General features: G+C 38.8%; 1 protein-coding gene across 4 annotated transcripts in view; it reads right to left on the bottom strand.

The window, feature by feature from the left end:
- Positions 1–17,656, bottom strand: part of ZBTB9 (zinc finger and BTB domain containing 9) — a 64,899-nt gene that overhangs the window by 29,669 nt on the left and 17,574 nt on the right. The window lies entirely within an intron of this gene.

Here is a 17,656-nt window from a genome sequence, read left to right on the forward strand (position 1 = left end):
TTGGACCCACTGTGAGAAAGACTTGGTCCTGAGCTCCATTTACCTCCCAGCCTCTATATACCACTTAACCATGGTCACTTTGGGTATCCTGATACTAGTGTCAGCTCAGACCCTGAACCCTATAGCTCTTGAAATAGCTAGGTATTCCTCTTTTTCTTGTGCATAGTTATCTTAGTAAATTGCCATTGGTCCTTTTGGGGAAGGATTGGGGAACTTCTAGAGTCATAGAGTCCTTCCTCAAGGTAATTCATTCTCCAGGTCTGAGAACTGGCTCAGGTCTAGGAACTGAGTGAGGGATCACAATTTTCCTTTGCAGCAGCTAAACTCAGCCTTTGGATCATCCATTCTTATATAAGTTGAACAATACCCTAATTGGCTTTCCATCTGTCTTGCACAAGAATACCATGACCTATTAGCTTTTGTCATAAATTCCTATGGATCTCACCCCCCTGACTGCCATTCTGACTTTGCTGCCTACTATGGTAATTGTGTCCACCTTGCTCCTGACAATAAGTTATATTCTCTACTCTTTAAAAGTCCTGTCATCCCCACTGATACTAGGGATTCCAGTTCCATATCAGCCTCTTCTATGGTGAACCTCAGTTTTCAAAGGCAGCCACTACTGATATTCTCAACAACGTCAATGCTCATCGCTAGCACTTTTCTTATTGCTTTACTGAAGGAGTGTCCTCTGGGCCCTCCCAGGGAATATGGGTTCTCTGATCTTAAGTAGTAAATCCATTTTAGCATGTCTGCCTTTCGACTCTTCCAAAGCAGTTCCAGCATCTCCTGTTAATATGGGATATTATCTTTCTACGCATCCAGGAATTAATTCAGTGATGCACTAGGACCAGTTCCAGGTGTCTTTGTCAGGACATTAAATTCTAAGTCACAGGAAGCATCCCTTTATCAATTATGCCAGTTTGAATGTATTATGTCCCCCAAATACCATTATCTTGGATGTAATCTTATGTGGGCAGACGTATCAGTGTTGATTAGATTGTAATTCTTTGGGTGTTTCTGTGGAGATGCACCCCACCCAACTGTGGGTGATGACTCTGATCGGATAATTTCCATGGAGATGTTACCCCAACCATTCAGGGTGGGTCTAAATTAAATCACTGGAGCCATACAAATGAGCTGACAAACAGAAGAAACTCAGTGCAGCTGTGAGTGACATTTTGAAGTGCAGCTGAGATGACATTTTGAAGAGGAGCTACAGCCAAGGGGGACACTTTGAGGAATGCACTGGAACTGAGAGAGGAGCTTCAGCTTACAGAGACATTTTGGAGATGGCCTTTGAAAGCAGACTGTTGCTCCAAAGAAGCTAGAGAGGACAAATGCCCCAAGAGCAACTGAGAGTGACATTTTTGAGGAGCTGAAGCTTAGAGAGGAACGTCCTGGGAGAAAGCCATTTTGAAAGTAGAACTTTGGAGCAGACGCCAGCCACATGCCTTCCCAGCTAACAGAGGTTTTCCGGATGCCATTGGCCATCCTCCAGTGAAGGTACCCGATTGTTGATGTGTTACTTTGGACACTTTATGGCCTTAAAACTGTAACTGTGTGTTCTAGTTTGCTAATGCTGCTGGAATGTAAAACACCAGAGATGGATTGGCTTTTATAAAAGGGGGTTTATTTGGTTACACAGTTACAGTCTTAAGGCCATAATGTCCAAGGTAATGCATCAACAACTGGGTACCTTTACTGGAGGATGGCCAATGGTGTCCAGAAGACCTCTGTTAGCTGGGAAGGCATGGGGCTGGCATCTGCTCCAAAGTTCTGCTTTCAAAATGGCTTTCTCCCAGGACGTTCCTCTCTAGGCTGCAGTTCCTCAAAAATGTCATTCTTAGTTGCACTTGAGGTACTTGTACTCTTAGCTTCTCTGGAGCAAGAGTCTGCTTCCAACGGCCCTCTTCAAAATGTCTCTCATCTGCAGCTCCTGTGCTTTCTTCAAAGTGTCCCTCTTGGCTGTAGCAAGCTTGCTCCTTCTGTCTGAGCTTATATAGTGCTCCAGTAATTTAATTCAGACCCACCCTGAATGGGAAGGCCAACACCTCCATGGAAATTATCCAATCAGAGTCATCACCCACAGTTGGGTGGGGCACATCTCCATGGAAACACTCAAGGAATTACAGTCTAATTAACACTGATAGGTCTGCCGACACAAGATTACATCAAAGATAATGGCATTTGGGGGAACATAATACATTCAAACTGGCACACTGTGTAAACAAATAAACCCCCTTTTATAAAAGCCAATCCATTTCTGGTGTTTTGCATTCCGGCAGCATTAGCAAACTAGAACATCAATATACTGTTCCTTATTCAGCCTTATATTCCAGCTCTCTTTGTTCAGGACCCTCAAGATTCATTGCCAGGCATATTTGCCCAGTTATCCTTGATACCTATTAGCCAGATCCTACAGCTCTTTTGGTGACTAATTCCTGTTCTCTCAAAGTGGGTTATTTCCTGTTAGGCTACAATGAGAAATGATCCAAGGCTACAGTGATAAATGTTCCAAACTGTTGGTTCAGAAGCTATGAAGAAAGTTGAGGGCAAATCTTGAGTATCACCTTGTAAGCATCTACCTCAGATGTAGCCTCCACTTGTCCTCGAACACAGGGAGGTTGTTATCCTCTAACAAGGGGAAATGGGCTACTTTAAGTCCAGAGAGTTCACGGGAATCTGGAGTTGAAGGTTCTCAAGCACATCCACCCAGGTATCTCCATCCCAGTCTTGAGGTCCCACTCTCTCCTTATCAGGACATTGATAAATTTCTAATTTTTTTTATTGTGGTAACATATATAGAACATAAAATTTGCCATTATAATCACTGGAAAGTGTATGAGTCAGTGGCATTAATTACATTTACAAGGTTGTGAAAGATTACCACCATGCATTACCAAAACTTTTCCATCACCCAAAACAGAAACTCTGTCCCCATTAAGCAATAACTCCCCATTCCCTCTCCCTCCAGCTCCTGGTAACCTCTAATCTACTTTCTGTCTATGAACTTTCCTATTGCAGATATTTCATCTAAGTGGAATCATATGATATTTATCCTTTTTAATCTGGCTTATTTCACTTAGCGTACAGCTTTCAAGGCTCATTCATGTTGTAGCATGTATCAGAACTTTATTCCTTTTATGGCATGGCTGAATAATATTGCCATGTCTTCCACATTTTGCTTATTCTGCTGAAGGACATTTGGGTTGCTTCCACTTTTGGCCATTGTGAATAATGCTGCTATGAACATTGGTGTGCAAATCAGATATCTGTCCAAGTCCTTGCTTTCAATTCTTTTAGGTATATACCCAGGAATGGAATAACCAAATAATATGGTAATTTTATGTTTAACTTTTTGAAGTACCATCAAAGTGTTTTCCAAAGCAGTTGTATCATTTTACATTCCAACCAACAATGCACAAAGGTTCTTATTTCTCCATGTCCTAGCCAATATTTCTTTTCCTTCCCGCCCCACCTCCTTTAAAAAAAAAAACAAACAAACACAACAGCCATACTAGTGGGAGTGAATTGGTATCTCATTTCCCTAATGGCTAATGATCTTGAGTATCTTTGTATTGGCTTATTGACCATTTACATATCTTCTTTGGAGAAATGTCTTATTCAAGTCCTTTGTCCATTTTTAAAAATTGGGTTGTTTGTCTTTTTGTTGTTGAGAAATAGGAATTCTTTATATATTCTCGATATTTAAACCTTTGTCAGACATATAATTTCTAAATACTTTCTCCCATTCTGTTGGTTTTCTTTTCACTTCATAAAGCCCTTTGATGCAAAAAAGTTTTTAATTTTGATGAAATCAGTTTATCTATTTTTAATTTCGTTGCTTGTGCTTTTGCTGTGAAGTCTAAGAATCCATTGCCTAATACTAGGTCTTGAAAATGTTCCTCTATTTTTCTTCTAGGAGTTTTATAGTTTTCATTCTTATATTTAGGTCATTGATCCAATTTGAGTTAATTTTGTAATATTACAAGATAGGGGTCCACTTTCATTCTTTTGCGTGTGGATATCCAGATTTCCCCAAACCATCTTTTGAAGAGACTATACATTTCCCACTGAGTGCACCTAGCACTCTTATCAAAAATCAATTGGCCACACCTGTGAGGGTTTATTTCTGATCTCTTAATCCTCTCCCATTAGTCTATATGACTGTTCTTGTGCCAGCACCATGCTGTTTTGATTACTATAGCTTTGTAATAAGTTTTAAAATCATGAATTTTGAGTACTTCAACTTTTCCTTTTCAAGATGGCTTTGGCTATTTGGGGCCTCTTAGCTTTCCATATGAATTTGATGACTGGCTTTTCCATTTCTGCAAAGAAGGCTGTTGGAAATTTGGTTGAGATTGCCTTGTATCTGTAAGTTGCTCTGGGTAGAAATGACATCTTGACATCTTTCAATGCATGAACACAGAAGTTGTTCCATTTACATAGGTCTTCTTTGACTTGTTTTTAGCAATGTTTTATATTTTCTTATGTATAAATCCTATATATCCTTAATAAGACTTATTCCTAGATATTTGATTCTTTTAGGTGGTATTGTAAATGGAATTATATTTTTATTTCCTCTTCAGACTGTTCATGATTAGTATACAGAAACACTGATTTGGGGATGTTGATCTTGCACCCCACCACTTTTCTGAATTTATTAGATCTAGTAGCTTTGTTGTGGATTTTTCAGGATTTTCTATATAGATCATATCATCTGGAAACAGGGAGAGTTTTACTTCTTCCATTCCAATTTGGATGCCTTTTACTTCATTTTCTTGCCTAAGTGCTCTGGCTAGAACTTCTCGTACATTGTTGAATAACAGTGGTGACAGTGGGCATCCTTGTTTTGCTCTAGATCTTAGAGCGAAAGCTTTCCATCTTTCACTGTTGAGTACGATGTTAGCTGTAGGTTTTTCATATGTGCTCTTTACCATGCTGATGAAGTTTCCTTCTATTTCTAGTTTTCTAAGTGTTTGTATCAAGAAGGGTGCTAGATTTTGTCAAATGTCTTTTCTGAGTCAATTGATATGATCATGTGGTTCTATTAAAGTGATGTATTACAGTAATTGATTTTCTTATGTTGAACTACCCTTACATACTTCGAATAAATCCCACTTAATCATGGTGTAAAGTTCTTTTAATGTACTTTGGATATGGTTTGCTAGTATATTGCTGAGGATTTTTGCATCTGTTTTCATAAGGGATGTTAGTCTCTAATATTCTTTCCTTGGTGTATCTTTATCTGGCCTTGGTATTAGGATGAAGCCTCATAAAAAGAGTTAGAAAGTGTTCCCTCCTCTTCAATTTTTTGGAAAACTTTTAGCAGGATTGGTGTTACTTCTTGGAATATTTGGTAAAATTTACCAGTGAAGCCATCTGATCCTGGGCTTTTCTTTGTTGGGAGGTTTTAATTACTGATTCAATCTCTTTACTTGTTATTTGTATGTTGAAATCTTCTGTTTCTTCTTCAGCCAATGTAGGGAGTTTGTGTGTTTGTAGGAATTTCTCCATTTCATCTAGGTTATCTAATTTGTTGGTATACAATTGTTCATACAATCCATTTAATCTGTGTGGTTGGTAATATGTCACTCTTTTCATTTCATATTTTAATTATTTGCTTCCTTTCTCCATTTTTCTTGGTCAGTCTAGCTAAAGGTTTGTTGGTTTTATTGATTATTTCAAAGAACTAACTTTTGGTTTCATTGATTCTCTATTTTTAAAAAATTCTCTATTTCATTTATCTCCACTCTAATCTTTTGGTATCTTCTTCCTTGTGCTCACTTTGGCTTGAGTTTGTTGTTCTTCTAGATCCTCCAGTTGTGAGGTTAAGTCCTTGATATGAGATGTTTCTTCTTTTTTAATGTAAGCCTTAGAGATATAAATTTTCTTCTCAGTACTGCCTTTGTTGTCTCCCATAAGTTTTGGTATGTTGTGTTTTCATTTTCATTCGCCTCATGATTTTTCCTAATTTCCCTTATAATTTATTCTGTGACCCACTTGTTTATGTGCGTGCCATTTAATATCCACATATTCGTGAATTTTCAGTTCTTTCTCCATTATTGATTTCTAGCTTCACTCCATTGTGTTTGGAGAAGATACATTGCATGATTTCATTATTTTTTAATTTATTGAGATTCACTTTGTACCCTAACATATTTTTTGTTCTGGAGAATGATCCATGTGCACTAGAGAAGAATGTTTCCTCTACTGCTATTGGGTGAAAGGTTCTATATATGTCTGTTAGGTCTAGTTGCTCAAGTCTTCTATTTCCTTATTGATCTTCTCTCTAGGTGGTCTATCCATTAATGAAAGTGGTGTATTGAAGTATCCTACTATTAACGTACAACCATCTATTTCTCCCTTGAAATCTGTCAATTATTGCTTCATATACATTGGGGCTCTGCTGTTAGGTGCATATATATTTATGATTGCTATGCCTCCTTGTTGAAGAGAACTTTTTGTCAGTATATAGTGACTTCTTTGTCTCTCTTAACAGTTTTTGACTCAGTCTTTTTTATCTGATATTAGCACAACTATGCCAGCTCTCTCTTGGTTAATATTTGCATGTCATATTTTTTCCCCATCCATTCTCTTTCGACCTACTTGTGTCTTTGAATTTAAGGTGAGTCTCTTGTAAACAGCATAGGATTGGGTTTTGGTGGTTTGGAACTGTAAGTACCCCAGAAAATCATGTTCTTAAAGCTAATCCATTCCTATGGATGTAAACTTATTCTAAGTAGGACCTTTTGATGAGGTTACTTCAGTTAAGGCATGGCTCAGAATGGGTCTTAAGCCTCTTACAGGAGCCCTTTATAAGAGAATGAAATTCAAAGATAGAGAAAGCCACAAGAGCAAGAAGCTGAAATCAACAGAACACAGAAGAGAAGGGAGAGACCAGCAGATGCTGCCATGTGTCTTGCCATGTGGCACAGGTGTCAGGGATCACCAGTAGCTGGTCTTCAGGAAGAAACTATCACCTTGATGATGTCTTGATTTGGACATTCTCATGGCCTCAAACTTTACATTAATAAATTTCCATGGTTTAAAGCCAACCCATTTCATGGTATCTGCATTAGGCAGCCTAGGAAACTAAAACACTGGTCATGTCTTTTTATCTGTTCTACCAATTTCTGCCTTTTGCTTGGTGAGTTTAATCCATTTACATTTAAAGTGACTAGTGATAATACAGGATTTCTGTCATTTTGGTATTTGGTATTTTGTGGGTCTTATACTTTTTTTTTAATCCCTCAATTGTTGCGTTAATGTGTGTTTTCACATTTATTTGATTTTTTGTATTGTATCATATTGAGTCCCTTATCATTTCTTTCTGTATATATTTTTCATATATTTTCTTTATGGTTACCATGGGGCTTAAAATTAACATCCTAGATCTATAACAGTCACATTTGATTTGACATCATCTTAACTTCAATAGCCTACATACATATACATTGTACTTATACCCCTCTCTCCTCCCACCTTTTTGTTGTGTTTTTAAAAAATCATATCTTTATATGCTTTGTATCCAAAACCATAGATTTATCATTACTTTTTATGCATTTGCATTTTAGAACCTGTAAGAAGTAAAAAGTGGAGTTACATACTAAATAATACAATACAATATTACTGTCATTTATAAATATCTATATGGTTATCTTTGTCTTTATTTCTTTATTCCACTTCAATCCATTGTCTGGTATCCTTCCCATTCGGTCTGAAGAACTTCCTTTATCATTTTCTTGTAGGGTAGAACTAATGGCGATGAAGTTCCTCAGCTCTTGTTTATCTGGGAATGTCTTAATCTCCCTCTCATTTTAAAAAGAGAGTCTTGCCAGACATAAAATTCTTAGTTGGCAATAGTTTTCTTTCAGCACTTTAAATAGTTCTACCCACTGCCTTCTTGTCTTCATGGTTTCTGATGGAGAAATCAGCATTTAATCTTTTTAGGACTCCTTTGTACATAACATGTTGCTTTCCTCTTGCAGGTTTCAGAACTCTCTTCTTGTCCTTGGCATTTGACAGCTTGACTACTTTGTATGTGTGTGGTTTGCTTTGAGTTTATCCTACTTGGGGTTACTTGGGCTTCTTGAATGTGCATATTTATGTCTTCGTTAAGTTTGGGAAGTTTCCTGCCATTATTTCTTTGAATATTCTTCTGCCCCTTTCTAACTCTTTTCTCTTTCTGGGACATCAGTAATGCATATATAGCTACACTTGATGGTGTCCCACAGGTCTCTTAGGCTCTGCTCACTGTTTTCATTTTTAAAAATTTTTGCTTCTTTAGCCTGAATCATTTCAATTGTCTTCCCTTTGAGTTTGTGATTTTTTCTTCTGCCAGATCAAACTTGCTGTTGAAATCCTCCAGGGAATTTTTCATTTCAGTTACTGTGGTTTTCAATTCTAGTATTTCTGTTTGGTTCCTTGTTTAAATTTCTGTCTTTTTAATGAGATTCTCATATTGATCATTCATTGTTTTTCTGATATCCTTCAGTTCTTTCTCTGTGTTTTCTTTTATCTCCTTAAGCATATTGAGGATCATTTTTTTTTTTAATCATCATTTTATTGAGATATATTCACATACCACGCAGTCATACAAAACAAATTGTACTTTCGATTGTTTACAGTACCATTACATAGTTGTACATTCATCACCTAAATCAATCCCTGACACCTTCATTAGCACACACACAAAAATAACAAGAATAATAATTAGAGTGAAAAAGAGCAATTGAAGTAAAAAAGAACACTGGGTACCTTTGTCTGTTTGTTTGCTTCCCCTACTTTTCTACACATCCATCCATAAACTAGACAAAGTGGAGTTTGGTCCTTATGGCATTCCCAATCCCACTGTCACCCCTCATAAGCTACATTTTTATACATCTGTCTTCGAGATTCATGGGTTCTGGGTTGTAGTTTAATAGTTTCAGGTATCCACCACCAGCTACCCCAATTCTTTAGAACCTAAAAAAGGTTGTCTAAAGTGTGCGTAAGAGTGCCCACCAGAGTGATCTCTCGGCTCGTTTTGGAGTCTCTCTGCCACTGAAGCTTATTTCATTTCCTTTCACATCCCCCTTTTGGTCAAGAAGATGTTCTCCATCCCACGATGCCGGGTCTACATTCCTCCCCGGGAGTCATATTCCACGTTGCCAGGGAGATTCACTTCCCTGGGTGTCTGATCCCACGTAGGGGGGAGGGCAGTGATTTCACCTTTCAAGTTGGCTTAGCCAGAGAGAGAGGGCCACATCTGAGCAACAAAGAGGCATTCAGGAGGAGACCCTTAGGCACAAATACAGGGAGGCCTAGCCTCTCCTTTGCAGCAACCGTCTTCCCAAGGGTAAAACTTATGGTAGAGGGCTCAACCCATCAAACCACCAGTCCCCTATGTCTGTGGTCATGTTAGCAACCATGGAGGTGGGGTAGGCGAATACCCCTGCATTCTCCACAGGCTCCTCAAGGGGGCACTACATCTTTTTTTTTTTTTTTCCTTGTTTGTCTTTTTCCTTTTTTTTTTTTTTTTAACTTTCCCTTCTTTTTTAAATCAACTGTATGAAAAAAAAAAGTTAAAAAGAAAACAAACATACAATAAAAGAACATTTCAAAGAGACCATAACAAGGGAGTAAGAAAAAGACAACTAACCTAAGATAACTGCTTAACTTCCAACATGTTCCTACTTTACCCCAAGAAAGTTACCTAATATAGCAACATTTCAGTGAACTTGTTCCTACTACATCCATCAGAAATTAACAGACCATAGTCATTTCTGGGCATCCCCAGAACGTTAAATAGCTTATCTGTTCTTCTTGGATTATTGTTCCCCCTTCCTTAATTGCTCTCTACTGCTAGTTCCCCTACATTCTACATTATAAACCATTTGTTTTACATTTTTCAAAGTTCACATTAGTGGTAGCATATAATATTTCTCTTTTTGTGCCTGGCTTATTTCGCTCAGCATTATGTCTTCAAGGTTCATCCATGTTGTCATATGTTTCACCAGATCGTTCCTTCTTACTGCCGCGTAGTATTCCATCGTGTGTATATACCACATTTTATTTATCCACTCATCTGTTGAAGGACATTTGGGTTGTTTCCATCTCTTGGCAATTGTGAATAATGCTGCTATGAACATTGGCGTGCAGATATCTGTTCGTGTCACTGCTTTCCGATCTTCCGGGTATATACCGAGAAGTGCAATCGCTGGATCGAATGGTAGCTCTATATCTAGTTTTCTAAGGAACCGCCAGACTGACTTCCAGAGTGGCTGAACCATTATACAGTCCCACCAACAATGAATAAGAGTTCCAATTTCTCCACATCCCCTCCAGCATTTGTAGTTTCCTGTTTGTTTAATGGCAGCCATTCTAACCGGTGTTAGATGGTATCTCATTGTGGTCTTAATTTGCATCTCTCTAATAGCTAGTGAAGCTGAACATTTTTTCATGTCTTTCTTGGCCATTTGTATTTCCTCTTCAGAGAACTGTCTTTTCATATCTTTTGCCCATTTTATAATTGGGCTGTCTGTACTATGGTCATTGAGTTGTAGGATTTCTTTGTATATGCAAGATATCAGTCTTTTGTCAGATACATGGTTTCCAAAAATTTTTTCCCATTGAGTTGGCTGCCTCTTTACCTTTTTGAGAAATTCCTTTGAGGTGCAGAAACTTCTAAGCTTGAGGAGTTCCCATTTATCTGTTTTCTCTTTTGTTGCTTGTGCTTTGGGTGTAAAGTCTAGGAAGTGGCCTCCTAATACAAGGTCTTGAAGATGTTTTCCTACATTATCTTCTAGGAGTTTTATGGTACTTTCTTTTATATTGAGATCTTTGGTCCATTTTGAGTTAATTTTTGTGTAGGGGGTGAGGTAGGGGTCCTCTTTCATTCTTTTGGATATGGATATCCAACTCTCCCAGCCCCATTTGTTGAAAAGACCATTATGGCTCAGTTCGGTGACTTTGGGGGCCTTATCAAAGATCAGTCGGCCATAGATCTGAGGGTCTATCTCTGAATTCTCAATTCGATTCCATTGATCTATATGTCTATCTTTGTGCCAGTACCATGCTGTTTTGGCAACTGTGGCTTTATAATAAGCTTCAAAGTCAGGGAGTGTAAGTCCTCCCACTTCGTTTTTCTTTTTTAGAGTGTCTTTAGCAATTCGAGGCATCTTCCCTTTCCAAATAAATTTGATAACTAGCTTTTCCAAGTCTGCAAAGTAGGTTGTTGGAATTTTGATTGGGATTGCATTGAATCTGTAGATGAGTTTGGGTAGAATTGACATCTTAATGACATTTAGCCTTCCTATCCATGAACATGGAATATTTTTCCATCTTTTAAGGTCCCCTTCTATTTCTTTTCGTAGAGTTATGTAGTTTTCTTTGTATAGGTCTTTTACATCTTTGGTTAAGTTTATTCCTAGGTACTTGATTTTTTAGTTGCTATTGAAAATGGTATCTTTTTCTTGAGTGTCTCTTCAGTTTGTTCATTTCTAGCATATAGAAACATTACTGACTTATGTGCATTAATCTTCTATCCCGCTACTTTGCTAAATTTGTTTATTAGCTCTAGTAGGTGTATCGTTGATTTCTCAGGGTTTTCTAGATATAAGATCATATCATCTGCAAACAATGACAGTTTTACTTCTTCTTTTCCAATTTGGATGCCTTTTATTTCTTTGTCTTGCCGGATTGCCCTGGCTAGCACTTCCAGCACAATGTTGAATAACAGTGGTGACAGCGGGCATCCTTGTCTTGTTCCTGATCTTAGAGGGAAGGCTTTCAGTCTCTCACCATTGAGTACTATGCTGGCTGTGGGTTTTTTCATATATGCTCTTTATCATGTTGAGGAAGTTTCCTTCAATTCCTACCTTTTGAAGTGTTTTTATCAAAAAGGGATGTTGGATTTTGTCAAATGCTTTTTCAGCATCTATTGAGATGATCAATTGATTTTTCCCTTTCGAGTTTTTAATGTGTTGTAATACATTGATTGTTTTTCTTATGTTGAACCATCCTTGCATGCCTGGAATGAACCCCACTTGGTCATGGTGTATGATTTTTTTAATGTGTCTTTGGATTCGATTTGCAAGTATTTTGTTGAGGATTTTTGCATCTATATTCATTAGGGAGATTGGCCGGTAGTTTTCCTTTTTTGTAGCATCTTTGCCTGGTTTTGGTATTAGATTGATGTTAGCTTCATAAAATGAGTTAGGTAGTGTTCCATTTTTTTCAATGTTTTGAAAGAGTTTGAGTAAGATTGGTGTCAGTTCTTTCTGGAAAGTTTGGTAGAATTCCCCTGTGAAGCCATCTGGCCCTGGGCATTTATTTGTGGGAAGATTTTTGATGACTGATTGGATCTCTTTGCTTGTGATGGGTTGGTTGAGGTCTTCTATTTCTTCTCTGGTCAGTCTAGGTTGTTCATATGTTTCCAGGAAATTGTCCATTTCTTCTACATTATCCAGTTTGTTGCCATACAGTTGTTCATAATATCCTCTTATAATTTTTTTAATTTCTTCAGGATCTGCAGTTATGTCACCTTTTTCATTCATTATTTTGTTTATATGGGTCTTCTCTCTTTTTGATTTTGTCAGTCTAGCTAGGGGCTTGTCAATCTTGTTGATCTTCTCAAAGAACCAACTTTTGGTGATATTTATCCTCTCTATTGTTTTTTTGTTCTCTATGTCATTTATTTCTGCTTTAATCCTTGTTATTTCTTTTCTTCTACTTGGTTTAGGATTGGTTTGCTGTTCATTTTCTAGCTTCTTCAGTTGATCCATTAGTTCTTTGATTTTGGCTCTTTCTTCCTTTTTAATATATGCATTTAGTGCTATAAATTTCCCCCTTAGCACTGCTTTTGCTGCATCCCATAGGTTTTGGTATGTTGTGTTCTCATTTTCATTCGTCTCTATATATTTAGCAATTTCTCTTGCTGTTTCTTCTTTAACCCACTGATTGTTTAGGAGTGTGTTGTTTAACCTCCAGGTATTTGTGAATTTTCTAAGTCTCTGATGGTTATTGACTTCTAATTGTATTCCATTGTGGTCAGAGAATGTCCTTTGAATAATTTCAATCTTTTTAAATTTATTGAGGCTTGTTTTATGTCCCAGCATATGATCTATTCTGGAGAAAGTTCCATGAGCACTAGAAAAGTATGTGTATCCTGCTGATTTGGGATGTAATGTCCTGTAGATGTCTGTTAAATCTAATTCATTTATCAGATTGTTTAGGTTTTCAATTTCCTTATTGGTCTTCTGTCTGGTTGATCTATCTATAGGAGAGAGTGATGTGTTGAAGTCTCCCACAATTATTGTGGAAACATCAATTGCTTCCTTTAGTTCTGCCAATGTTTCTCTCATGTATTTTGTGGCACCTTGATTGGGTGCATAGACATTTACGATTGTTATTTCTTCTTGCTGAATTGCCCCTTTTATTAGTATGTAGTGGCCTTCTTTGTCTCTCAAAACATCCCTGCATTTGAAGTCTATTTTATCTGAGATTAATATTGCTACACCTGCTTTCTTTTGGCTGTAGCTTGCATGAAATATTTTTTTCCATCCTTTCACTTTCAGTTTCTTTGTGTCCCTGTGTCTAAGATGAGTCTCTTGTATGCAACATATTGATGGTTCATTTTTTTTGATCCATTCTGCGAATCTATATCTTTTAATTGGGGAGTTTAATCCATTTACATTCAACGTTAAAACCGTGAAGGCATTTCTTGAATCGGCCATCTTATCCTTTGGATTATGTTTGCCATATTTTTCCCTCTCTCTATTAATATCCTTTATTGTACCCATACCGAATCTCTTTAGTACTGAACCTTTCTCCAAGTCTCTCTGTCCTGTCTTTGTTTCTCTGTCTGTAGGGCTCCCTTTAGTATCTCCAGTAGGGCAGGTCTCTTGTTAGCAAATTCTCTCAGCATTTGTTTGTCTGTGAAAAATTTAAGCTCTCCCTCAAATTTGAAGGAGAGCTTTGCTGGATAAAGTATTCTTGGCTGGAAATTCCTCTCACTCAGAATTTTAAATATATCGTGCCACTGCCTTCTTGCCTCCATGGTGGCCGCTGAGTAGTCACTACTTAGTCTTATGCTGTTTCCTTTGTATGTGGTGAATTGCTTTTCTCTTGCTGCTTTCAGAACTTGCTCCTTCTCTTCTATGTTTGCCAGTGTGATCAGTATATGTCTCGGAGTGGGTTTTTTTGGATTTATTCTATTTGGAGTTCGCTGAGCATTTATGATTTGTGTATTTATGTTGTTTAGAAGATTTGGGAAGTTTTCCCCAACAATTTCTTTGAATACTCTTCCTAGACCTTTACCCTTTTCTTCCCCTTCTGGGACACCAATGAGTCTTATATTCGGACGTTTCATATTATCTATCATATCCCTGAGGTCCATTTCGAGTTTTTCAATTTTTTTCCCCATTCTTTCTTTTATGCTTTCATTTCCATTCTGTCATCTTCCAGGTCACTGATTCGTTGTTCAACTTCCTCTAGTCTTGTACTATGAGTGTCCAGAATCTTTTTAATTTGGTCAACAGTTTCTTTAATTTCCATAAGATCATCCATTTTTTTATTTAGTCTTGCAATGTCTTCTTTATGCTCTTCTAGGGTCTTCTTGATTTCCTTCATATCCCGTACTATGGTCTCATTGTTCATCTTTAGTTCTTTGAGTAGCTGCTCTAGGTGCTGTGTCTCTTCTGGTCTTTTGATTTGGGTGCTTGGGCTTGGGTTATCCATATCGTCTGGTTTTTTCATATGCTTTATAATTTTCTGTTGTTTTTGGCCTCGTGGCATTTGCTGAACTTGATAGGGTTCTTTTAGGGTTTGTAGACCAGTTGAAGTCCTTATCTCTAATTTATCAGATATACAGCTTCGTGGAGTACACTTTCTCTAACTAACCAGCAGGTGGCATCCACGAGCCACCTGTTCTCCACAAGCCAGATCTCCCCTGCTTAGCCTTTTTGGTGAGTGGGGGAGTGAGTCTTGTGGGGCCCAATTGGTGTACCAAGCTTGCGTGTGTAGTTGGTGTTGCCTGCCCTGTATGTGGGGCGTGTTTCTGGGCAGTCGGGGAGGGGGGGTGGCCCTAACAATCAAATCTCCCTGATGATCCTAGAGTTTTAAAGCTGCTGCAATAGTCTAATCCTTCAGTTCAGTCCTGCCACAGTTTGTCTCTGCCACTGACCCACAAGTCTTTGGTATTGGCGTATGGCTCCTGAGACTTTCAAGTGGGCCCCTCTTCCAGGCTGTGCACCCCAGGTCCTCTGTTGAGGGATGACTGTGCTATGTGACAGGTGAGTGCCGTCCCCCCAGGGCAGTTCTGGACTGCTGGGCTGTGTTGGGAGGCTCCCAGTCTGCTCAAATGATGGCTGAATGGGGCTCTGTTAATTCACACTGCTCCACCTTCCCAGCTCTGGGACATTCAGCTGAGGTTGCAGGGAAGGCTAATGTCCACGCCCAGTTTTGTGGTGTGTGCCTGTTATTTGAAGCACTTCCGTCACACTGGGTTGTCTGGGGCAGCTCTGGGCTATGGGGCTGGCGATGGGCAGGAGTGTTTCCTGTCCACCAGGATGGTGGCTGTGAGCGGACACCCCCCTTTTCTTGGGAAGTTGTGTTGTTTAGTGAATTTTCTCAGCCACTGGATTATTGCCTTTTGTCTCAGAGCTCTCTTAGTTCTGCTCTTGACTTGACGTGCCCAAATTTCAATTCTTTGAAGCTTTCTGTATTGAGCTTCTTAGAGTAATTGTTTTAGAAAAAGCAAAAAGGATTAAAAAAAAAAAAAAAACGGCCCTCCTCAGAGATCTAATGGGTTATTGAAATGCTAATAGACAAAGCAACCAGGGCCATTAAGGAAAGGTGCACAGGGCAGAGAGATCAGCTTTGCTTCGGGATTTGCATATGCGCCTCAAGGCCTGATCTCCGCCCTTCCCCTTTCTGTGTTCACCAGAACTCCAAAAATCCTCTGCTTTTATTTTGGAGTTTTTCGTGTTGTTTTTTTTCTATGGCCTGTCTCCTCTCTGCTGGGCTGGCTGCTCTCAGAGTCTCTGGTGTCTGGTCTCAGTCTATCTATGGTTGGAGTTTGAATCAGTAGAATGAGTTTCCGATAAGAGCAGCCACTGCAATTCTCCCTTCTCCTTCCCGGAGCTGATAGCCCCTCCTCCCCCGGGACTGAGCCTGGCAGGGAGGGGCGCGGGTCCCCTGGCCGCAAAAACTTACAGATTTCGCTGATCTCAGCAGTTCCACGTTTTCATGAGTGTTGTATGAAGTATGCCCAAAGACAGATTGCTCTGTGGTGTCCAGTCCACGCAGTTCCTGGCTTTTTACCTACTTTCCTGGAGGAGTAACTAAAACATACAGCTCACCAGTCTGCCATCTTGCCCCGCCTCCCCGAGGATCATTTTTTAAAAGTCTTTGTCTGTGTGGCCAAAGTCTGGCCTTCTTCATTGATGGTTTCTGGATTTTTATCTTGTTCCTTTGGATGGGGTATCATTTCCTGTTTCTTTATTTGTCTTGTAATCTTTGTTGCACTCTGTACATTTTAATATTTTAAAATGTTAACTTTGGGATTTAGTCCCTGAGCTGTCTGTACCTTAAGTTTGTATCCAACTATTGATATGACAGAGATTTCCTTGTGTCCCAGGTTCTAACAAAAACAAACAAATGCAAAAACACCTTTCACAGTATTTGCAAATTGTCTCTGCATTGGCTGGTGCTCATCCTCAGAATTTAGCCCTCCTACCAATAAGATCAACCCTAGGTGAATGTGTAGGGCAGGGTCTATAAAAGAGGTTATAGAGTGGGAAATAGAATCAGGATCAAAGAAATTTGAAAGATGAAGCAAAGTTTGCTCGTAGAAGTGTCTTCTGAATCAGCAGGCAAAGAAGGGGATTACTGTACTGGCTGGGGTGATTGATCCTGACTATCAAGGGGAGATAGCACTGCAACTACACAATGGAGTTAAAGAAGAATGTGCCTGGAACACAGGAAATCCCCTAGAGCATCTCCTAGTATTACCATGCCCTGTGATTAAAGTCAATAGAAAACTGCAACAACCTAATCCACGCAGGACTACCAATGGCCAAGAAACTTCAAGAATGAAGGTTTGGGTCACCCCACCAGGCAAAGAACCACAGCCAGCTGAAGTGCTTTCTGAGAATAAAGGGAATATGGAATGGGTAGTGGAAGAAGGTAGCAATAAATATGAACTACGACCATGTAACCAGTTACAGAAATGAGGAATATGATGGCATGAATATTTCCTCCTAGCTTTGTTATGGGTGTTATTTAAGTTAAAGGAAATCAAGTTTAAGAATCAATGTCACCCAAAGATTTGTACCCTATTCTGGAGAGATTTAGTGCATTTCCAGTTGTACGCATGACAGCTGAGTACTGTTAGGCAAAATATATGTTTGTTATTGTGCTCTACTTAGAAATAAAGTATGGTTTAAGGTGATGTGTACAACAGCAAGTTGACAAGGGGTGGACTGTGATGGTTAGGTTCACGTATCATCTTGGCCAGGTGACGGTGTCCAAGTGTCCGGTCAAGCAAGCACTGGCCTAACTGCTACTGCAAGGACATTTGTGGCTGGTTAATAAACCAGGAGGCTGGGTTTATTAAATCATCAGTGAATTGACTGTACCTGTGAATGACTACATCAATGAAGTGTGTGTC

Source organism: Choloepus didactylus, chromosome 7 (genome assembly GCF_015220235.1).
Source record: "Choloepus didactylus isolate mChoDid1 chromosome 7, mChoDid1.pri, whole genome shotgun sequence".
Taxonomy (NCBI): domain Eukaryota; kingdom Metazoa; phylum Chordata; class Mammalia; order Pilosa; family Megalonychidae; genus Choloepus; species Choloepus didactylus.